This window comes from Ambystoma mexicanum, chromosome 1p (genome assembly GCF_040938575.1).
Source record: "Ambystoma mexicanum isolate Mex_15411 chromosome 1p, UKY_AmexF1_1, whole genome shotgun sequence".
NCBI classification, from domain to species: domain Eukaryota; kingdom Metazoa; phylum Chordata; class Amphibia; order Caudata; family Ambystomatidae; genus Ambystoma; species Ambystoma mexicanum.
Window position 1 is genome coordinate 1,444,089,994 of NC_090921.1, and position 25,046 is coordinate 1,444,115,039.

Genomic DNA, 25,046 nt, shown 5'->3' on the forward strand with positions numbered 1-25,046 from the left:
AGAGTAGAGATGATCTCGTCGTCGAAGAAAAGTGAAGTCCGGTGCACCACCAGGGAAGAGACAAGCCGCAGAGTGCTCTGTCACAAGGCACCACCTTTTGGTCGCGGTACAGGGGTAGTGGCTATCCGGTTGCTGAGGTGCTCGGCACGGGCAATTCGACCACTGCGTCCTGAGGCGAATAAAAAGCAAAGGGGATTGGTTGTTCCCACTAGTCAGGGGAAGAGACTCTCCGGCAGGGAGATCTCCTCTGTCGTCGGGAAGTGGTGAGTCAGTTCCGCAGGGCTCCACCGGAGGTGTCGTCGTGCAGGTCGGCTCAGCGTTACCCTCGTCGGATTCTTAGGTCCTGTGGCGACTTCTGAAGATCCAGTCCCAAAAGCCCTGCTTTTATGCAGAAAACCCACATTCATTCAGCCTAGCTGTCAATCAACACATGCTAAGTGGTGAGCGGGAAGGCTCACCACTTGGGCCAATAACTCCAGAGTGCGACCGGAGTTGGCAAGGCAACTCGGTCCAGGGTGCCTAAACCCCCTCCCACACCCCTGTGGTAACCCAGACAGAATGGCACCACTTTGGAGGGTCTCTGTACAGAGGCCCGCCAAAAGTGGAACAAAGGGCTCGGCCTTTGGTTTAGGAGTCACAGAGACAAACACAGACGCCATTTTACAAACCGAGTTCTGGCATAAAATACCATCCGATAAACTTATTTAAGATAAGTAGATCGGAGGTACGTTAGAGATAAACGAGAAAAAGTATCAATCTCCAACAATGGGACGAATCCCATAGGGTTATGTTCGGGGTCGAACATAACAAGTAGTTTCCACTGCCACCAGCCAAAACTTGACGAGGGGGGACGGAACAGTGCCCCCTCGAGTAACAGATCCAGGAGTAATCGAATTACCCCTACTAGTACGTCCACAATAAGATGGTTTGTACTAGTTCTGTTAGTAAATTTAGGTCTAGTAAAGCCAATGGTGACTTTACATGCCCGGGGAGACAGTAGTCAGTCCCCGGGTATGGAGTCTGTGGTGGAGGTCCGCTAGGACGCCCCAGTGTTACGGCACGTAGGGTGCGGTGTAACACACATAGAAAAACATATGAGACCCTATGGAGTAAAAGACCCCATAGCCCATAGAACACATTGACATGCAAAGGAATTACACACATTCATGTCCAAGAGTGGGAGGAAAAGAGTCTCACTCTTGGCAGGATGGAAAAAACAAACTCCAGAAATCCAGCAAAGCTGCTGGGGGACTCACTAGGTTAGGAAATTCAGCCTAAACAGAGAATTCTCCCTAACACTGCCCCCCCCCCCAGACTAAGGGACAGGAGGATTTAATCCACTCCTGGATGAATCTCATACCTCTAGTCGATGACATACATCCTAGAGAGACCATCAGCATTTTGGTGGTGACACCCTGACCTGTGCTCAATGGTGAAATCAAACCCTTGCAGGCAGATCGACCATCTCAATAGTTTTGGATTTTCCCCTTTCATTTGCATTAACCATTTCAAGGGTTGGTGGTCAGTCTGAATGACAAAAGTAGAACCATACAAGTACGGCCTAAACTTCTTCAGAGCCCACACGATAGCAAAGCACTCTCTTTCGATTGTTGCCCACCTTGTTTCAGGATCCTTCAGCTTGCGGCTGATGAAGCAAACGGGGTGCTCCCTACCTTTCCCATCCAGTTGACTGAGTACGGCACCTATTCCTACATTTGAAGCATCTGTCTGCACAATGAAGTGTTGGCGGTAATCAGGAGCTCTGAGTACTGGGGCTTGGCAAAGAGCCTTTTTCAGGTTTTCAAAAGCCTGATTGCACTCCTCGTTCCATTTAACCTTCTTAGGAAATTTGGGCGAGGAGATGACATTCAGTGGAGAAGCTATGGTCCCATAGTTCTCTATGAAATTCCTGTAATACCCAGTGAGGCCTAGGAAGGCTCTCACCTGGGTTTGAGTAGTCGGTGTTGTCCAATTTTGCACAGCTTCAATTTTACTGAGCAAAGGCCTTATTTCTCCACCTCCTACCTCATGTCCAAGATAGACTACCTTACTCTGTCCAATTTGGCATTTGCTCGCCTTTATGGTCAGATTGGCGCGTCCAAGAGCCTGCAACACATCTCTCAGGTGGGTTACATGTTCTTCCCAGGAATTGCTGAACACTGCAATGTCATCCAAGTATGCCATGCAGAAGTCCTCCATCCCATTCAGAACCTGGTTTACCATCCGTTGAAACGTAGCAGGTGCATTCTTCAATCCGAAAGACCTTACCTTAAACTGGTATAAGCCAACGGGGGTAGAAAATGCAGTTTTCTCCTTGGCATGGTCTGTCAGGGCTATTTGCCAATAGCCTGACGTCAAGTCAAATGTGCTGAGGAACTTGGCGGCGCCAAGTTTATCCACCAACTCATCTGTTCTTGGCAAAGGGTGGGCATCTTTAGATCCGGCCTTTGGTACTAAAACAACTGGGCTAGACCATGGACTAGTAGAGGGCTCTATTACCCTGAGATCGAGCATCTTGCTGACCTCACCTTTGATGTGGGTTTGTACGTTTTCTGACATGCGGTATCCTCTGCTTTTGACTGGCAGACAGTCACCAGTGAGTATGTCGTGCTGGCCCCAAGGGGTCAAGCCTGGTGAAAGCGAGAACAGAGAGGCAAACTGATTCAACATAGATTTGCACTCTTCTTGTTGCTCGGGTGTCAGATTGGAGGAGAGATTTACTCCTTCAATTTTTTCATCTAAAGGTAAGCCTCTGAGGAGATCCGGAAGAGCTTCGCTCTCTTCTTCTTCCTCGGATGACGCTAGAAGCAACGCTCCTACATCAGGCCGTGAGACATACGCTTTAAGTCGGTTGATGTGAAAGACTGTCGGAGCCTCCTTGGAATTGCCCAAGTCCACCAGATAGTTAACCTCTCCGAGTTTACCCACAACTCGGAAGGGTCCCATCCATTTATCTTGCAAGGCCCTCTGCCTTGTTGGGATCATAACGAGAACGAGCTGGTCTTGAGCGAACTCAACCATGTTAGCCTTTTGATCGTGCCAGTGCTTGACCAATGCTTGTCCAGCTTTCAAGTTATCGCTTGCTTCCGTCATCATGTGTGACATTCTCCTCCGGAGGCCTATCACATAGTCAGTCACTCTGACTGGCTTGGGGGAAGGAGCACTCTCCAACCCCTCCTTAATCAGGGCCAATGGACCTCTGACGGGATGACCATAGAGTAGTTCGAAGGGCGAGTAACCTACTCCCTCCTGAGGGACTTCTCTATAAGCAAAGAGAAGGCATGGCGGTAGAAGGTCCCACTAACGCTTAAGGGGTTCCTCTAAAGCACCTATCCTGCTCTTCATGGTTCGGTTGAACCGTTCTACCAACCCATTGGTTTGAGGGTGGTACGCTGTTGAGAACTTGTAAGTAACTCCACAGGTTTTCCACATGGCTTTCATGTAGTTGGACATAAAGTTTGACCCCCTGTCAGAGATTACTTCCTTACGAAACCCGATCCTAGTAAAAATACCAAGGAGGGCCTTAGCCACAGCCAGGGCTGTAACAGTCCTCATAGGAATTGCCTCAGGATACCTAGTAGCATGGTCTACTACAACAAGTATAAACCTGTTGCCTGAGGAGGTTGGAGGATCAATGGGACCAACGATGTCAATCCCTACTCTCTCAAATGGGACTCCCACAACAGGGAGAGGCACTAAAGGTGCCACATTCTTGGACCCAACCTTACCAGAGGTCTGGCAGGTGTGGCAGCTCCTGCAGTGTTTTTCTACTTTGGCCCCCATCTTTGGCCAATAGAAGTAGAGAGAGAGCCTTTCCTTAGTCTTCTTGAAACTCAAGTGAGCAGCCAAAGGAATCTCGTGGGCTAACTGCAAGAACTGTGGTCTGTTCTCTTGGGGTACTACAAGTCGTTTGTAGTCTCCAGGTGCAGACTCGGTCGGTTCAGTGTAGAAGAGGCCATCTTCCCAGTGCAACCTGTATTTCCCATGCTCTTGCCCTTCAGCCTGGGCTTCGGCCTGGTGGCGAAGACCTTCCAGAGTTGGACATTCCCTCTGTCCCTTACTGAAGTCTGCCCTGCTGGGTCCACCTTCTGCCAGTAAAGACTGCAGCTCAGGATGGTCAACAGGATCCAGATCTCCAATGAGTTCCTGGCCTTCCATTAGCTCTTCCTCAGAGTCTAATTCTACCACACAGGGTTGTACCTCCCTCTCAGCCTCGGTTGGAGGTGGAGTTACGGGTGTACTTTTGGACAACCGCGGGGAAGTCAGTGTTGACTGCACTGGAATGCTGGCTGCGGGTTTCGAGATAGAAGTCTTAGGTTTCCCTTTCGCTTCTGATTTCTTGGAGACAGCGGCCGACAATTCCAGTGGAGCAGGAGTGATTTCTTTCTTCATCATCTCCTGGAGAGTACCGCGCATGGTCCTCTCTCTTGCAGGTCTGGTTAGCTCCTGTAACCGTTTACTAGGAGGTCTGGGAGTATGCGATACAACTCCGAGAGTTTTCAAATCGTTACCCAACAGTACGCGTCCTCTTACCTCACTCTGTATGCTGACAGGTATCTTCACAGTCATGTCATTACACTGGATGAGAACTGGTAATTGGGGAAGCATCTGCACAGGCCCTCCAGCTAACTTGGTGAGGCGTTTGGGTGCCTTAGCAACATCCTCAGCCTAATAAAACGATTTATCCACCACAGTTATGCTGGCCGCAGTGTCCCTAATGGCAGGAGTCTCCTGACCATTCACCTGGACACTGTCCTTATAATACTCTTTAGTATTATCGGGGATAGAATTATAGACATCTAAATTCTGTTGTTCCCACAACCCCAGAGATACTAAAGAAACGCTGGCTGAGACTCAATGGGTTCGTCAGCTAGCAGTAGAAAGTTTCCACTTGCCATTTGGACTTCCTCCTCTGGAGCAAAGGCTAAGGAGAGAAGCTGGACCCCTGAAGGTTTACCCTTACATCTGGGATCTCCTTTCACGTGGTCAGTCGAGCCACAAACAAAGCATTTTCCGAATGCTTTCTGGAATGGTGACTTGTTCTGACCTTCTTCCGGTTTGGCACCAGTAGACACACTATTCTGCTGTGGTTCTCCTTGTGGCTTACCCTTCTGGTTTTGCTTGGGGCCCTCTTTGGAATGTGAGTTATTAGAATTCTCTTTTGAGTCTTTTTTAGGCTGTTTTCCCTCATCCTTTTTCTGAGTTGCCCCAGAATCCTTATGAGTAGCCCTGTTGGCAACCCACAAGTCAGCAGCCTTAGCTAGCTTCCGGGAATCCAATTCCTTCGAATCAGCCAAGTGCTGTCTGAGCTCAGGAGAACAGGCATCATAAATAGACTCCAACATAAAAAGATTCCTCATACCCTCATAAGTGTTCACTTTGTAACCCTTAATCCATCCCTCTAAGTTTTTCAACCCTTCACTCACCCAGGTAGCCCAAGGGGTACCATCATGCTTTTTGAGTGTTCTAAACCTATTAAGATAGTGGGAAGGGGTCTTCCCGAATCTAGCTATTAAAGCTAGTTTCACACTTTCGTAATCCGTCTTATCCGCCGCCCCCAACTCCATTACCACATCAGTCGCAACAGGAGGGAGCCTAGAGAACAACCAGGGAAGCAAAGCATTCCCGGTGATGTCCTGGAGCCCATGATTGTATTCAAACAGTTTCAAGCAATCCAACACATCCAATCTCGGTTCATACATACCCACTAATTCCTTCGGCATCCGGGGTCTTTTGGGACTGGAGCTCCTAGAGGAACCAGAGGAGAGAGAAGCATTTTCCATAGACAACTTTTTCATCTCTAACTCGTGATTAAGTTCTATTTCCCTGAGTCTTAACTCAGCTTGCTTCTGCTCAGCCTGGGCATTCCTCCGTCTGAAATCGAGCTCTTGGTTTCGTTCAGACTGAGCCAAGAACCGTTTGTATTCTAATTGAGCTTCATTTTTTCAAGTTCAAAATAAGCAGGGTTACTTGTGGGACCTGGTATGGGCCCCATAGGCACAGCTGGTAGGGCAGGTAGAGGAGCAGGGGAGACAGTTTAGTTAGCCTCTCCGTCCTCGTCAGCCTCTTCATCGCTAACATCAGAATTATGATTCAGATCAACACCATCACTGTTATCTATATTTGCTCGAGAGATTGGTTCCTCTGAACCAGTACCCAGACTTTGGTTCGCCAGCAATCCCTCTATTAGTTCTAACTTCTTGCCTCTTACAGAAAGATTCTCTTGCCTACAGAGAGCTCGCAAACTCTCAGTATTTTCACCTGACAAGGACTCTTGACTGTAAGTTTCCATCGTAGACATGTTTTTTGAAAGTTGCTTTTTGTGCTAAGTTTTGTGGTTAGTTAACCTACAGTGTCGAAAAGCACTCTAAACTGTATACTCGATACAAATCCCACCGCTGTACACCATTGTTAGGCGGAAACCTGTGAAGTTCCCTCTGGGACCACTGCAAAAGATTTAGGACTACAGGTGTTTGGCGGTGAACCCACTTGGTAGCAGTCTGTACCACACAGATTCACTTGGTAGCTGTGGCTGAGCAGTCAGACTTCCCTCAAGAAAAGTTGAGCAGTATGTGGAGTATACAAAATAGGGCAATTCTTCACGGCAAGACAAGCAAACACGCAACGAGGCTTAGTGTAAAGATATTAAGGTATTTATTTATAACGAAACATCTATCAAAAACACTCTGGCACTTTCACAGCAAACAAATCAAACACAATTACTCTACGAAGAAGTAACGATCAATCCCCCTAGCAATATTTCGACAAGTCTAGGTTCTACCGCCACCACTTATTTACAGACAGAGGTGAATGCCTCAACCTAGATGGCACTCTAATATTAGTTAGGACGGGAGAGAAAAAGATAGGCAGGTTACGAAGTCAGCACAGTTCAATACTTCACGGATAAAATGCAAGGCAGGAAGGCAAGAATCACAATAGATCGTAAAGTTCAGAGGCCAGGCCCACTCGGAGAGAGGCAAGGCGATATGTCCCAAAAAGTCTCTAGTGGAGATGCATTCAAGTCTTTGTAGCAAATTGTTATCGGCAGATTGAACCAGTTCAGAACAATAAATGAGAAAAGCTTGGAGGCGACCCAACGGAAAGGAGAGGATTAAGACACCTCACTCGAACCGATCGAAAGGGAAGCCAGGCGGACACGGTACCTTGTTGTGGAGGGCAGCTCCGGCGGGGGCAGTTGTTCCTGTTGGTGGATGCACGTCGGGTCTTTGCCAAGAGTAGAGATGATCTCGTCGTCGAAGAAAAGTTAAGTCCGGTGCACCACCAGGGAAAAGACCAGCCGCAGAGTGCTCTGTCACAAGGCACCACCTTTTGGTCGCGGTACAGGGGTAGTGGCTATCCGGTTGCTGAGGTGCTCTGCACGGGCAATTCCACCACTGCGTCCTGAGGCGAATAAAAAGCAAAGGGGATTGGTTGTTCCCACTAGTCAGGGGAAGAGACGCTCCGGCAGGGAGATCTCCTCTGTCATCGGGAAGTGGTGAGTCAGTTCCGCAGGGCTCCACCGGAGGTGTCGTCGTGCAGGTCGACTCAGCGTTACCCTCGTCGGATTCTTAGGTCCTGTGGCGACTTCTGAAGATCCAGTCCCAAAAGCCCTGCTTTTATGCAGAAAACCCACATTCATTCAGCCTAGCTGTCAATCAACACATGCTAAGTGGTGAGCGGGAAGGCTCACCACTTGGGCCAATCACTCCAGAGTGCGACCGGAGATGGCAAGGCAACTCGGTCCAGGGTGCCTAAACCCCATCCACACCACTGTGGTAACCCAGACAGAATGGCACCACTTTGGAGGGTCTCTTTACAGAGGCCCGCCAAAAGTGGAACAAAGGGCTCGGCCTTTGGTTTAGGAGTCACAGAGACAAACACAGACGCCATTTTACAAACCGAGTTCTGGCAGAAAATACCATCAGATAAACTTATTTAAGATAAGTAGATCGGTGGTACGTTAGAGTTAAACGAGAAAAAGTATCAATCTCAAACAATGGGACGAATCCCATAGGGTTATGTTCGGGGTCGAACATAACAAGTAGTTTCCACTTCCACCAGCCAAAACTTGACGAGGGGGGACGGAACAGTGCCCCCTCGAGTAACAGATCCAGGAGTAATCGAATTACCCCTACTAGTACGTCCACAATAAGATGGTTTGTACTAGTTCTGTTAGTAAATTTAGGTCTAGTAAAGCCAATGGTGACTTTACATGCCCGGGGAGACAGTAGTCAGTCCCCGGGTATGGAGTCTATGGTGGAGGTCCGCTAGGACACCCCAGTGTTACGGCACGTAGGGTGCGGTGTAACACACATAGAAAAACATATGAGACCCTATGGAGTAAAAGACCCCATAGCCCATAGAACATATTGACATGCAAAGGAATTACACACATTCATGTCCAAGAGTGGGAGGAAAAGAGTCTCACTCTTGGCAGGATGGAAAAAACAAACTCCAGAAATCCAGCAAAGCTGCTGGGGGACTCACTAGGTTAGGAAATTCAGCCTAAACAGAGAATTCTCCGTAACACTCGCCCCCCCCCCCCAGACTAAGGGACAGGAGGATTTAATCCACTCCTGGATGAATCTCATACCTCTAGTCGATGACATACATCCTAGAGAGACCATCAGCATTTTGGTGGTGACACCCTGACCTGTGCTCAATGGTGAAATCAAACCCTTGCAGGCAGATCGACCATCTCAATAGTTTTGGGTTTTCCCCTTTCATTTGCATTAACCATTTCAAGGGTTGGTGGTCAGTCTGAATGACAAAAGTAGAACCATACAAGTACGGCCTAAACTTCTTCAGAGCCCACACGATAGCAAAGCACTCTCTTTCGATTGTTGCCCATCTTGTTTCAGGATCCTTCAGCTTGCGGCTGATGAAGCAAACGGGGTGCTCCCTACCTTTCCCATCCAGTTGACTGAGTACGGCGCCTATTCCTACATTTGAAGCATCTGTCTGCACAATGAAGTGTTGGCGGTAATCAGGAGCTCTGAGTACTGTGGCTTGGCAAAGAGCCTTTTTCAGGTTTTCAAAAGCCTGATTGCACTCCTCGTTCCATTTAACCTTCTTAGGAAATTTGGGCGAGGAGATGACATTCAATGGAGAAGCTATGGTCCCATAGTTCTCTATGAAATTCCTGTAATACCCAATGAGGCCTAGGAAGGCTCTCACCTGGGTTTGAGTAGTCGGTGTTTTCCAATTTTGCACAGCTTCAATTTTACTGAGCAAAGGCCTTATTTCTCCACCTCCTACCTCATGTCCAAGATAGACTACCTTACTCTGTCCAATTTGGCATTTGCTCGCCTTTATGGTCAGATTGGCTCGTCCAAGAGCCTGCAACACATCTCTCAGGTGGGTTACATGTTCTTCCCAGGAATTGCTGAACACTGCAATGTCATCCAAGTATGCCATGCAGAAGTCCTCCATCCCATTCAGAACCTGGTTTACCATCCATTGAAACGTAGCAGGTGCATTCTTCAATCCGAAAGGCCTTACCTTAAACTGGTATAAGCCAACGGGGGTAGAAAATGCAGTTTTCTCCTTGGCATGGTCTGTCAGGGCTATTTGCCAATAGCCTGATGTCAAGTCAAATGTGCTGAGGAACTTGGCGGCGCCAAGTTTATCCACCAACTCATCTATTCTTGGCAAAGGGTGGGCATCTTTAGATCTGGCCTTTTGTACTAACACAACTGGGCTAGACCATGGACTAGTAGAGGGCTCTATTACCCCGAGATCGAGCATCTTGCTGACCTCACCTTTGATGTGGGTTTGTACGTTTTCTGACATGCGGTATCCTCTGCTTTTGACTGGCAGACAGTCACCAGTGAGTATGTCGTGCTGGCCCCAAGGGGTCAAGCCTGGTGAAAGCGAGAACAGAGAGGCAAACTGATTCAACATAGATTTGCACTCTTCTTGTTGCTCGGGTGTCAGATTGGAGGAGAGATTTACTCCTTCAATTTTTTCATCTAAAGGTAAGCCTCTGAGGAGATCCGGAAGAGCTTCACTCTCTTCTTCTTCCTCGGATGACGCTAGAAGCAACGCTCCTACATCAGGCCGTGAGACATACGCTTTAAGTCGGTTGATGTGAAAGACTGTCGGAGCCTCCTTGGGATTGCCCAAGTCCACCAGATAGTTAACCTCTCCGAGTTTACCCACAACTCGGAAGGGTCCCATCCATTTATCTTGCAAGGCCCTCTGCCTTGTTGGGATCATAACGAGAACGAGCTGGTCTTGAGCGAACTCAACCATGTTAGCCTTTTGATCGTGCCAGTGCTTGACCAATGCTTGTCCAGCTTTCAAGTTATCGCTTGCTTCCGTCATCATGTGTGACATTCTCCTCCGGAGGCCTATCACATAGTCAGTCACTCTGACTGGCTTGGGGGAAGGAGCACTCTCCAACCCCTCCTTAATCAGGGCCAATGGACCTCTGACGGGATGACCATAGAGTAGTTCGAAGGGCTAGTAACCTACTCCCTCCTGAGGGACTTCTCTATAAGCAAAGAGAAGGCATGGCGGTAGAAGGTCCCACTAACGCTTAAGGGGTTCCTCTAAAGCACCTATCCTGCTCTTCATGGTTCGGTTGAACCGTTCTACCAACCCATTGGTTTGTGGGTGGTACGCTGTTGAGAACTTGTAAGTAACTCCACAGGTTTTCCACATGGCTTTCATGTAGTTGGACATAAAGTTTGACCCCCTGTCAGAGATTACTTCCTTAGGAAACCCGACCCTAGTAAAAATACCAAGGAGGGCCTTAGCCACAGCCAGGGCTGTAACAGTCCTCATAGGAATTGCCTCAGGATACCTAGTAGCATGGTCTAATACAACAAGTATAAACCTGTTGCCTGAGGAGGTTGGAGGATCAAGGGGACCAACGATGTCAATCCCTACTCTCTCAAATGGGACTCCCACAACTGGGAGAGGCACTAAAGGTGCCACATTCTTGGAGCCAACCTTACCAGAGGTCTGGCAGGTGTGGCAGCTCCTGCAGTGTTTTTCTACTTTGGCCCCCATCTTTGGCCAATAGAAGTAGAGAGAGAGCCTTTCCTTAGTCTTCTTGAAACTCAAGTGAGCAGCCAAAGGAATCTCGTGGGCTAACTGCAAGAACTGTGGTCTGTTCTCTTGGGGTACTACAAGTCGTTTGTAGTCTCCAGGTGCAGACTCGGTCGGTTCAGTGTAGAAGAGGCCATCTTCCCAGTGCAACCTGTATTTCCCAGGCTCTTGCCCTTCAGCCTGGGCTTCGGCCTGGTGGCGAAGACCTTCCAGAGTTGGACATTCCCTCTGTCCCTTACTGAAGTCTGCCCTGCTGGGTCCACCTTCTGCCAGTAAAGACTGCAGCTCAGGATGGTCAACAGGATCCAGATCTCCAATGAGTTCCTGGCCTTCCATTAGCTCTTCCTCAGAGTCTAATTCTACCACACAGGGTTGTACCTCCCTCTCAGCCTCGGCTGGAGGTGGAGTTACGGGTGTACTTTTGGACAACCGCGGGGAAGTCAGTGTTGACTGCACTGGAATGCTGGCTGCGGGTTTCGGGATAGAAGTCTTAGGTTTCCCTTTCGCTTCTGATTTCTTGGAGACAGCGGCCGACAATTCCAGTGGAGCAGGAGTGATTTCTTTCTTCATCATCTCCTGGAGAGTACCGCGCATGGTCCTCTCTCTTGCAGGTCTGGTTAGCTCCTGTAACCGTTTACTAGGAGGTCTGGGAGTATGCGATACAACTCCGAGAGTTTTCAAATCGTTACCCAACAGTACGCGTCCTGGTACCTCACTCTGTATGCTGACAGGTATCTTCACAGTCATGTCGTTACACTGGATGAGAACTGGTAATTGGGGAAGCATCTGCACAGGCCCTCCAGCTAACTTGGTGAGGCGTTTGGGTGCCTTAGCAACATCCTCAGCCTAATAAAACGATTTATCCACCACAGTTATGCTGGCCGCAGTGTCCCTAATGGCAGGAGTCTCCTGACCATTCACCTGGACACTGTCCTTATAATACTCTTTAGTATTATCGGGGATAGAATTATAGACATCTAAATTCTGTTGTTCCCACAACCCCAGAGATACTAAAGAAACGCTGGCTGAGACTCCAATGGGTTTGTCAGCTAGCAGTAGAAAGTTTCCACTTGCCATTTGGACTTCCTCCTCTGGAGCAAAGGCTAAGGAGACAAGCTGGACCCCTGAAGGTTTACCCTTACATCTGGGATCTCCTTTCACGTGGTCAGTCGAGCCACAAACAAAGCATTTTCCGAATGCTTTCTGGAATAGTGGCTTGTTCTGACCTTCTTCCGGTTTGGCACCAGTAGACACACTATTCTGCTGTGGTTTTCCTTGTGGCTTACCCTTCTGGTTTTGCTTGGGGCCCTCTTTGGAATGTGAGTTATTAGAATTCTCTTTTGAGTCTTTTTTAGGCTGTTTTCCCTCATCCTTTTTCTGAGTTGCCCCAGAATCCTTATGAGTAGCCCTGTTGGCAACCCACAAGTCAGCAGCCTTAGCTAGCTTCCGGGAATCCAATTCCTTCGAATCAGCCAAGTGCTGTCTGAGCTCAGGAGAACAGGCATCATAAATAGACTCCAACATAAAAAGATTCCTCATACCCTCATAAGTGTTCACTTTGTAACCCTTAATCCATCCCTCTAAGTTTTTCAACCCTTCATTCACCCAGGTAGCCCAAGGGGTACCATCATGCTTTTTGAGGGTTCTAAACCTATTAAGATAGTGGGAAGGGGTCTTCCCGAATCTAGCTATTAAAGCTAGTTTCACACTTTCGTAATCCGTCTTATCCGCCTCCCCCAACTCCATTACCACATCAGTCGCAACAGGAGGGAGCCTTGAGAACAACCAGGGAAGCAAAGCATTCCCGGTGATGTCCTGGAGCCCATGATTGTATTCAAACAGTTTCAAGCAATCCAACACATCCAATCTCGGTTCATACATACCCACTAATTCCTTCGGCATCCGGGGTCTTTTGGGACTGGAGCTCCTAGAGGAACCAGAGGAGAGAGAAGCATTTTCCATAGACAACTTTTTCATCTCTAACTCGTGATTAAGTTCTATTTCCCTGAGTCTTAACTCAGCTTGCTTCTGCTCAGCCTGGGCATTCCTCCGTCTGAAATCGAGCTCTTGGTTTCGTTCAGATTGAGCCAAGAACCGTTTGTATTCTAATTGAGCTCCATTTTTTCAAGTTCAAAATAAGCAGGGTTACTTGTGGGACCTGGTATGGGCCCCATAGGCACAGCTGGTAAGGCAGGTAGAGGAGCAGGGGAGACAGTTTCGTTAGCCTCTCCGTCCTCGTCAGCCTCTTCATCGCTAACATCAGAATTATGATTCAGATCAACACCATCACTGTTATCTATATTTGCTCGAGAGATTGGTTCCTCTGAACCAGTACCCAGACTTTGGTTCGCCAGCAATCCCTCTAACTTCTTGCCTCTTACAGAAAGATTCTCTTGCCTACAGAGAGCTCGCAAACTCTCAGTATTTTCACCTGACAAGGACTCTTGACTGTAAGTTTCCATCGTAGACATGTTTTTTGAAAGTTGCTTTTTGTGCTAAGTTTTGTGGTTAGTTATCCTACAGTGTCGAAAAGCACTCTAAACTGTATACTCGATACATATCCCACCGCTGTACACCATTGTTAGGCGGAAACCTGTGAAGTTCCCTCTGGGACCACTGCAAAAGATTTAGGACTACAGGTGTTTGGCGGTGAACCCACTTGGTAGCAGTCTGTACCACACAGATTCACTTGGTAGCTGTGGCTGAGCAGTCAGACTTCCCTCAAGAAAAGTTGAGCAGTATGTGGAGTACTACAAAATAGGGCAATTCTTCATGGCAAGACAAGCAAACACGCAACGAGGCTTAGTGTAAAGATATTAAGGTATTTATTTATAACGAAACATCTATCAAAAACACTATGGCACTTTCACAGCAAACAAATCAAACACAATTACTCTACGAAGAAGAAACGATCAATCCCCCTAGCAATATTTCGACAAGTCTAGGTTCTACCGCCACCACTTATTTACAGACAGAGGTGAATGCCTCAACCTAGATGGCACTCTAATATTAGTTAGGACGGGAGAGAAAAAGATAGGCAGGTTACGAAGTCAGCACAGTTCAATACTTCTCGGATAAAATGCAAGGCAGGAAGGCAAGAATCACAATAGATCGTAAAGTTCAGAGGCCAGGCCCACTCGGAGAGAGGCAAGGCGATATGTCCCAAAAAGTCTCTAGTGGAGATGCATTCAAGTCTTTGTAGCAAATTGTTATCGGCAGATTGAACCAGTTCAGAACAATAAATGAGAAAAGCTTGGAGGCGACCCAATGGAAAGGAGAGGATTAAGACACCTCACTCGAACCGATCGAAAGGGAAGCCAGGCGGACACGGTACCTTGTTGTGGAGGGCAGCTCCGGCGGGGGCAGTTGTTCCTGGTGGTGGATGCATGTCGGGTCTTTGCCAAGAGTAGAGATGATCTCGTCGTCGAAGAAAAGTGAAGTCCGGTGCACCACCAGGGAAGAGACCAGCCGCAGAGTGCTCTGTCACAAGGCACCACCTTTTGGTCGCGGTACAGGGGTAGTGGCTATCCGGTTGCTGAGGTGCTCTGCACGGGCAATTCGACCACTGCGTCCTGAGGCGAATAAAAAGCAAAGGGGATTGGTTGTTCCCACTAGTCAGGGGATGAGACTCTCCGGCAGGGAGATCTCCTCTGTCGTCGGGAAGTGGTGAGTCAGTTCCGCAGGGCTCCACCGGAGGTGTCGTCGTGCAGGTCGGCTCAGCGTTACCCTCGTCGGATTCTTAGGTCCTGTGGCGACTTCTGAAGATCCAGTCCCAAAAGCCCTGCTTTTATGCAGAAAACCCACATTCATTCAGCCTAGCTGTCAATCAACACATGCTAAGTGGTGAGCGGGAAGGCTCACCACTTGGGCCAATCACTCCAGAGTGCGACCGGAGTTGGCAAGGCAACTCGGTCCAGGGTGCCTAAACCCCCTCCACACCCCTGTGGTAACCCAGACAGAATGGCAATACTTTGGAGGGTCTCTGTACAGAGCCTGCCAAAAGTGTAACATAGGGCTCGACCTTTGGTTTTGCAGTCACAGAGACGAACACAGACGCCATTTTACAAACCGAGTTCTGGCAGAAAATACCATCCGATAAACTTATTTAAGATAAGTAGATCGGTGGTACGTTAGAGATAAACGAGAAAAAGTATCAATCTCCAACAATGGGACGAATCCCATAGGGTTATGTTCGGGGTCGAACATAACAAGTAGTTTCCACTGCCACCAGGCAAAACTCGACGAGGGCGGACGGGACAGTGCCCCGTCGAGTAACAGATCCAGGAGTAATCGAATTACCCCTACTAGTACGTCCACAATAAGATGGTTTGTACTAGTTCTGTTAGTAAATTTAGGTCTAGTAAAGCCAATGGTGACTTTACATGCCCGGGGAGACAGTAGTCAGTCCCCGGGTATGGAGTCTATGGTGGAGGTCCGCTAGGACGCCCCAGTGTTACGGCACGTAGGGTGCGGTGTAACACACATAGAAAAACATATGAGACCCTATGGAGTAAAAGACCCCATAGCCCATAGAACACATTGACATTCAAAGGAATTACACACATTCATGTCCAAGAGTGGGAGGAAAAGAGTCTCACTCTTGGCAGGATGGAAAAACAAACTCCAGAAATCCAGCAAAGCTGCTGGGGGACTCACTAGGTTAGGAAATTCAGCCTAAACAGAGAATTCTCCCTAACAGAGGGTTCCCCACAGTGCTGGGGGGTAGGGGTGCAGGGAGACATGAGTGGGGGCCTGGTGGAGCGTGCCCCTGGATGCAGGGGGTGGGGGTGCTGGGAGACATGAGTGGGGGCCTGGTGGAGGGTGCCCCTGGATGCAAGGGGGTGGGGGTGCTGGGAGACATGAGTTGGACATGAGTGGGGGCTGTAGGAGTGTTTTGCGTGTTTTGGGAGCACAGAGTACAGCACCACTGCACAGGATCAATGTATAGCATTTTTTTTTTTTTGAAGTGCAGAGCCACTGCATGGGTTTGGTGCATTGATATAATGTGGTACACCAAGACATGTGTTGTTGAGCATTTTTATGCGGCGCCACTGCATGGGTTTGGTGCATTGCTATGATGCAGTTGTTTCAAGCTATGTGTTGCCAGTGTAACATTGACATATAAGTAAGGGCAGGTTATTCAGTCAAAAACGATTTTTACATATAAAATGCAAATATATTTTTCACAGTTAAAAGCACACATCTGTACCTTCAAAATGCACACCATTTCTTACCTGAAATGCCTATGTTGCAAGACACACATTTGGTAATTAACAAACTAATCTCACTAACAAGTCTAATAATTATAACTCATTAATAAAAGAATGTGTCTTCACTGCAAAAAGAGGCAGACTCTGAAAATCAGTTTTAAACACACATTCAAGTTTTTTTTTTCTTTGCCTTTCTGTGCTCTGTCCACAGTAACTACAGGAAGCAAAGACTTCGAATAAGCAGGAAATCAGCTTGTTTCAGTTGCAACTGTACAAGAAGAACCATTGTTAAAAGTAGGAGGATAGAACATGATTGATTCTGATTGGAGCACGTCACATCAAGCATCATGTTAGAGGCTGTGACTAGTGCTTTGCTGCAGAATCTGGGGGAAGAAAGGCAGAGACATCTTGACACAGCTCGAAGAAGGACGGGGTTGACAGCTGGGGATGCCTGATTCCTAAAGCAGATTCAACTTGGTTGCAGAGACTGGCTTTTCCAGTCAACAAGTCCCACTTCGAGTGACAGCAGATGCTTGTCCTTGCTGGGTGAACTCCTCCAGAAGGCGAACAGCCAAAGTAGTTACATGCTGAATAAGCCTGGTAATTATCTCGCTGAGGTGTGGGGCCTGAGTGTGTACGAGAATATTCAGTCAGTGTAGGAAAGGAGATTCCTGTGCTTTACTGACGTGTTTAATGTTGCAAATTGAGTTCTTGTCTCCGCCACTCTCTTTTCAGTGTATCACAGATAATGCTGTTACTGTGCTATTTCATTTATTTCTGTAAAGAGTGAGATCGTGTTTAAATGCAACTTTTATAATACACAAAAATATCTGAAAGCAGAAGGGTGGTGTGTTTTATATTTACCAATACAGTGCTGATGATGTGGGGAGATGTTTAGACAGTGCAATTGCCATTTTCAAGGTAGCTAAACATAAGATGGGGCTGCAGCTGTGTGCAGTATGAGCAATTATAACTAACTGTGTGTGTTGTAGTCTGCCGGAGGTCTATGAGTCGGCAGAAAGGGAGGCCCGGGACATAGTTCACTACCGTATATAAGATAGTGAAAAATACCACATGATAGCTCGCTGCCGTAGATAAGACAGAGAGAAATTGCCCATGGTGGCACACTAAAAATGAAAATGTGGTGTTCCTGAAATGCAAGCATGAGGTCTCTCTAGTGATTACACGAAAAATCTAAACAAAAATAAGGGGTTCTGGATATTGGGGCCACAAATAAAACAAAGGAATTATGCTCACCAAAATACCACCAATCACGCATACCAACCACGCATACCAACCACGCATGTCTGTGTGCTGAAATAATGCATGTCCACTGTATTATTGTTGTACATGGCCCAATCTGAATACAAGGAGTGATTGTTGCTAAATTATTTTTCGGCGGTAAGAAAATACCGTCAGGCCCCAAATCTCCACAAAATACCCAACATATTTATGGTGCGTTGGCTGGGAAAGTGATCATAGAGTACCTACTGGGCGTGGCAAGCGTGTCTCACACTGCCATTTGCACATTAAAGGGAACCCATTTTATAATAGCAGTGTGCCACTAAAAACGAATTTCAGAATTTCACAAAGGGAAACCACATTTTCAGACCTAGTGCAATATTTAGAGGCAAAATTGTTTGCACATGGGACGTGGTCGTCGAACAGTACCTTAGAATAGCGTGACCGCATTCAGGGTGAGGTGCAGAAAGAAAAACTAGACAATATTTTTGCAGAAGGCAACATAATTCAGGTCTGCCTTACAAGATTATTGAATGCAGCCGATAAAAGTGCAGCGAAAGACTGTTTAATACGGCTATGCGGCAAAATATGGTTTATTTTGAATAGGTCCCTGCGAATGCAGGAAAATGATACCCAGCTAATTAACAGGTTAAAGACTGAATTAGATGGGGCAAGTAAAAATCAGGAAATGTTAAGAGCAGAATTGGATGTATGCCAAAAAGACATGCAATTAAAATGCAGAGACTTTGATGCTCAGTTATCCAAAAGCAAGAAATAATTTGAGGATAGTGAGCAAGAATTGGTACACTTAAAAGTCTTAGTGGACCACATTAGACAGGATAAAGATGAGGTTGTTTCAGAAATGCAGATTTTACAAAAGGAACATTGTGAAAAAGAATGTGATCTCCAGAGTGCAGAACAAGAAATGATTAAAATGACTCAAGAAAGAGACAAGAGAAATAAAGAGTTCAAGGAATGCCAAATGCAAATGTGCGACATGCAGGAGGTGATTAATAAGATGAGTGATGAAAACAACTATTTGCAAAATGAAGCAAACAGACTCCTTAAAAAGTGTAAGGACTCAGAACAGCAAATGTGCATTCCCAGGTCCCAGGAGAGGCGGCAGGGTACCACATTCAATGGAGTGGAGGTGAATTCTAGTTCTGCCCAAAGAGCTAGTGCTCCAGTGACTGGGCCGGTGACTGAACTTGGTTGCAGCGACCTTGGGGGATTTGATACTCCCATTGGGGGCAGCCACCAATCTCATACACCTGAAAACAGGATTGAATCACAAAGTAGTGCAATTCCATGCATTGCAACAAGTAGCCCCATAAAAATAATGAAATCCATTAAAGCCCTGATCAAACCACTTAAAAAGTGAATGCTACATTGAGGATCACTTAGAAGCAGTGCATGGCATTTTTAAAGCACTCCAGATACCTAAGGAACAGTACAGACAATATTTTCATTTAACTTTAGATGCCCCGACAGCCAGCATCATAAGGGGATTAAATGAACAGCCGAATGTAACATGGGTGGAGTTTGAAAAATAAATTAGGCGTCATTTTTCTCCTTTTCAGTCATTGCAGGAGGCAAAGAAAGTCGCTTACACAATCACTGCTGGACCTAATACATCCCCTCGCCAATTTTTACAAGACTTAAAAAGAGCATTTTCTCGCTTTGATGTATCTTTTGACCCAAATTCCAATGAGTTTAAAACTGCATACTTCTATGGGCTACAGAAATACATCATATCCCAATTGGTCCGTGAATTTGACCGTGACAAGTCCCTTTAATGGATTGTACATCAAAGCACAAAACTATATGAGGTACTCTATTGTCAGGGTAGAGAAATTGATAAAATGAAAGATACTAGACCTAAATTTAAAGAACCCTCAGCCACAGTAATGGAAATCAGGTCAGCCAAAATGTCCCTTGAGTCTGCTCAGAGCCAAGGTAAAAATAATGTGACACCTGAACAAAGGGGTAATCAACAAAGATCACCCTTTCCTGTACCAATGTTCCAATCACATGATCCTAGTAATAGGGAGAGCTACATCAGCCCTAGGTATTTAGGGGACAGACCCCGGGTAGGATATCGGCCTGATATGGCATGTATGAATAATAACCAGAGACAAAATCAAGATCAAAGAAATGATGGTCCCTACCAGTCATTGGGGACACAGAGCAGATTTGATCCAAACACCATGATATATGGTAATCAGGATAGACCCCGATATGTGGATCGATTTACTGATAATGGAAATCAACATAGGGGCCAGTACCCACAATCTGAGAGACAGGAGATGAGGCAAAACATGAACTACAATCCACGTCAGTACAATGATTCCCCACCAGGGGACTATAATCAATGGATGGGTGCACCCCGCTCCCCTTCACAAATGAATCAAGAGTTCAGAAACCATCCCAACAGACATCAATCACCTGAGAGGTATCAGAATAGATCCAATCAGGGGGAAAACAACCAATATCGACCTAGGCCACAGAAAGAGGATTCTAGAGAGATGGAAAGGTTCCAGTGCCTTGAGGCCCAAGTGAAAATGTTAGCTGAGCAAATAGGAAAGCTATATACAGCACAAAAACAACCATCTAAAGAGGGGGCTGATGGCCCTAGCAATGACCGGGGGGCTTCTGAGAAGTGACTAAGTACATATGACACCTGCAGTGCCAAAAAGACAGATTTCCCTGATGTAATTTTGCATAATGACTCTGAGATGCCTAATGATTTAAAAGTGAAAGCACCAATAAATGAACATGTAACAGAAAATGCAAATACTTCTAAAAAAGAGGTACGGTTTAACCTAGAACTAAATCAAACATTGAATATTTGTGCAAATAAAAAAGAAACACCTGGAATTCCAAAAGAACAAAGAGACAGATTTAAGAAAAATTACTCATGCATGAGGAAAACCAGTGAACAGTGAGTAAGTGGGGATGCTATAGCTCCTTCCCTGGGCAAGCAAAACAATGACCAAACACAGGTAGAAAAAGGAAATACTCAAAAGGAGGGTACGGGTCAATCACCTGAAGAACTCTTTGAGCCACATATTTTTGAAGAGGCTGAAAGGGCTGGTATCACACTAAATGATCACAAATGCACAGAATTAAAAAATGACAAATTGCTGAATGATGTTGTTACACATGTTCAGTTGGAAGGTTGTGATGTGGTCTCTGATGTTACCCAGATGGATGGGCGAACAGTGGCCACACTCCAAAAAACCTCTGATCATGGAGAAATGAATAAAGTCTCTCGCGCAGAAATTGGTAAAAAGGAGGGAAAAATGTCTTTCCATTTACCAATGTGCTTAGCCAAAAGTGAAAAAGGCCTGAGAAAGGTAAGCCCTGAAATCAGTAAGAATGAGGTTGAGGACAGATATTATGCCCCCATCACTGTAGAAGAAAAATGCCACACATTTGCTATGATTGACACTGACGCACAGGCCACAATTATGTCCAAGGAGCTGGTAAAGAGTATCAATGAAGGGAGACCCCCACAGAGTCAGATCACGGTGAAGGAAAATCAAGGTCCAGTGAATAACTTTAATGGGGAGGAGGTGCCCATCATAGGTGTAACTTAGTTTGACATAAAAATAGGAAAGCACAGAATGTAACAAGAGGTATTGATCACATCTATTTGTGAAATTCCATTTTTGATGGGGACAGATTGCCTAAAGGATTGTCTCCTCTCATAGATGGGTTGAATGGAGTGCTGTGGTCCTTAACCAAAAAACCATTGAGGCCTAAGAAACTAAAATCACAAAACAGCAACATAAATGAATGTCACACCGTTGCCAAAACAAATGATGCTGTGGGGGTATATCTCCAGAATAGTTGCATACCTAGTGTCACTGTTATATTAATGTGTCAAGACAAAATGCAGAGCGACAATGAAGGACTACCTGTACAAATCTACTTGGACTTAGATGAGCACACATTACATTTTTATAAGAGAAAACAATCAAACAGAATATTGCTTCTAAAACAGATTCAGAAAAACACATTACCACTCTTGCTGAAATACACATAGAAGATGAGCAACCATGGGTTCATGTTGGTGTAAATGACTGTTTTAAACAATAAAAGCCACTTTAGCGCTTGAACAGGAGAGGAGCTTCATTAATGAGAAATTGTTGCAAAAAATAATGGAGAGGGAGGAAATCCCGAAATTTAGGATTAAAAACCAATATGTTTCTGGGTTGGACATTCCAGACATTGAAAACCGAATTGCAGGCAGATGCATGCTTAAAATTAGCATTGGGAAGAAAACAATTTACCATAATGTATGGATAGTGAGTGGAGCACAAAATGAATTTTACATGGGCAATGACATCATGCACAGAATCTGTATGGTGTTAGATTTCCTTAATCAAAAAATATGGTCACGCCTAGGTGGGCCGGTAACTGAATTTGAAGACAAAAGAAGGGCTTGTCATTGTGCACAACTGGTTCCTTATGCAATCGAATTACAAATGAGGGAAGATACTATTATTCCTGCATTTACAAAACAGTTTGCAATAACACTGAAATGCAAAAATGGACAGCAGATGAAAGATTATGATGCATTTGTATGCCTGAATGAATCTGTAAAACAGCAAGGCCTGGATTATGAATACACTCCATTGGTAGATATTGGTGAAGGATCTGTAAAAATTATGGTAAATAATAAAGGTTGTCAGGATATTCATTTAGAGGAAAACTCCCCATTAGGAATGGCCATACAAAAATCACATTATACGGCAGATTTAAATAACATGGTGATTGGAAATATACCTGAAAAGTATGTAGATGCCAAGGGTGAGTTGCCAGAACACCTACCTGGACTCACAGCCCAAAGGAATATTTAAAATTCATTCTGTGTATCCTTATGATTCAAATGAGACAATGTGCTGCCATCAAGAGGATTGCATAATATTTAATTTAAATGAAAATGAAACAGAAAATCAGCCCATTGAAGTGGAAGCTGATATGCCAAAATATTTAAAAGTGCCAGCTTTACAAAAAGACACAGCCACACAGTTAGAGGAAAGTGCCGCGATTCCCTTACCAGAAGATTTTCCAGAATTTTCCAAAATGGTAGAAGAGCAGATCTCCTTAGCAGATGCGTGTGACGGCAATGAGGATAGAAACAATCTGAGGGAGATATTTATGGAGTTTAAGGATGTATTTGCAAAAGATGCTTATGATTGTGGTTTAACTGATTTACATGTGGCCACACTTCCAGAAGGGTGTAGCAGAAGTCCAGTGTTTGTACGCCAGTATAGACTACCGCTGGCATGTTTAGAATCATTGGCAGAGATTATTAAAAATTTGGAATCGCGGGGAATCATCAGGCCCATTCATAGCACATCCAATACACCTATTTTAGGTGTGTTAAAGCCAAATGGTCAATGGCGGCTATGTGCAGACTTGAGAGAGTTAAATAAAAGAGTACCAGTGTCCAGATGGCCATTGCCATTCATTGATCAGGGCTTAGCTCAGGTACATGGTTCAAAAGTGTTTACCACATTAGATCTCACCTCTGGATATTGGTGCGTGCCATTGGTAGAGGAGATATAGAATTTATTTTCCTTTACATATGACAGGACTCAATACGCCTGGCTTAGAACACCGTTCGGGTACATCAATAGTGGGAGTGAATTTGGCATATTTTTGAGAAAGGCCATGCCTGATGCAGCGGAAAGAGGAACCATAGTTTACGTGGATGATGTCTTGATAAAAAATGAAGGCCTGAAAAGCCATTTTGGTGAAATAAGACATGTGCTTGGCCAATTGCAGAAAGCAGACGCCAAAGTATCTTTGCAAAAAGCACAACGGTGTAAGAAAAAAGTGAACTTTCTAGGCCATGAAGTGACTGAACATGGGCTAAATCCACAAAAGAAGAAGATAGAGGCCATACAAAGATTAAAAGATCCTAAGAATGTGAAAGGAGTAAAAAGTTTGTTAGGAATGACAGGGTATAACAGAAAATTCATTGAAAATTATGCTGACATCACTCAACCATTGACTAAACTGCTTAAACTGAATACTCCCTGGAAATGGGAAAAAGAGCAGTCTGAGGTAGTGGCTAAACTGAAGGAATGTCTGGTAAAGGCACCATGTTTAGCATATCCCATAAAAGGTAGGGATTTCTTTATAGAAAGAGGTTTTTCTGAACATTGTATGTCAGCAGTGTTATCACAAAAACATGATTTGAATCACAAAACAATTGCCTATGCAAGTAAGGCATTTTCCCAAGTTGAAATGAAATTTAATGAATATGAAAAGGCCCTATTAACCACTGTGTGGGCGCTACAACATTTCCGCCCCATTGTTCAGGGAGAAAAGGTGATTATTGAAACAAATCATCAACCTTTTCAGTTTTTAGAGAGTAAAAGAATTAGGTCAGGTAATCTAGCGCAGTCCAGAATCACTTCATGGACGCTGGCATTACAAGGTTTTCCTGTAGAAGTGAGATATGGACAAAATAAAAAGAGCCCAATTGCTCAAGGGTTAGCTGACTTACATGACTGCGCAGCTGAACAAATATTAAATGAAATGGAAGTGGAACCTAATTGGCAGGAATTTGAACAATCACCACACAAAGCTTTTGATGAAAAAACATGCAAGGATTTGCCAACTGTATATGTGGATGGTTGTGCTTTTCACATTGAAAATGACAATAATAAACAATTAGTGTCAGGAATAGGAAATGTCTGGTTGAAATGTGAAGGAGTCCCGGGTATAGGGATGAGGATTGGATTTAGGAGCAGTCAAGTGGCGGAATTGGCAGCCATTTATAAAGCAATTACTACTGCAGTTGATAGAAAGTTCAGTGAAATTGTCCTGGTGACTGATTCTGACTATGCACGGAATAGTTTTGTGGAATATTTACCTGACTGGAAAGCAAGAGGAATGATTGCATACAACAAAAAGCCACTTAAACATGGAAAAATGATACAAGCCATAGACAAATTGGTATCAGAGAATGATCTAACAATATACTGGAGAATAATTTGTGGGTATTTAAAAACACCAGGAGAGGATAAGGAGGGAAATGATAAGGCAGACCACCTGGCTAAAATTGGGGCTGTGATGGGAGAATTGCTACCTATTGATGATTTACTGGGTGAAATACAGATTGATGCAGTAACACGTTCTTAAGCACCAAAGGAGGTAGATCAACCAGTGGTGCAATGGGGCCATGACACGCCAGACCAAGATTTGATTGAGGCACAAAAGAATGATCGAATTTTAGGAATCTATTATAATCATTTGATAGATCCTGAACAAAACCCTTTAACAGAAAATGATTGTATGGGAAAAGAAGAGTTGAGGGTACTATTAAAGGATAAAAAACGAATTAGATTACAAGATGGACTCATGATTAGAGAGTCCATAACAGGACAGATACAGTGGGTGGTACCCCTTTCATTCAGAGGGCTAATGCTACAACATGCACATGATGCAATAACTGCAGGCCACAGAGGTTCACAAAAACATTGGAAATACTGAAAGACTATGCTTACTGGCCACATATGT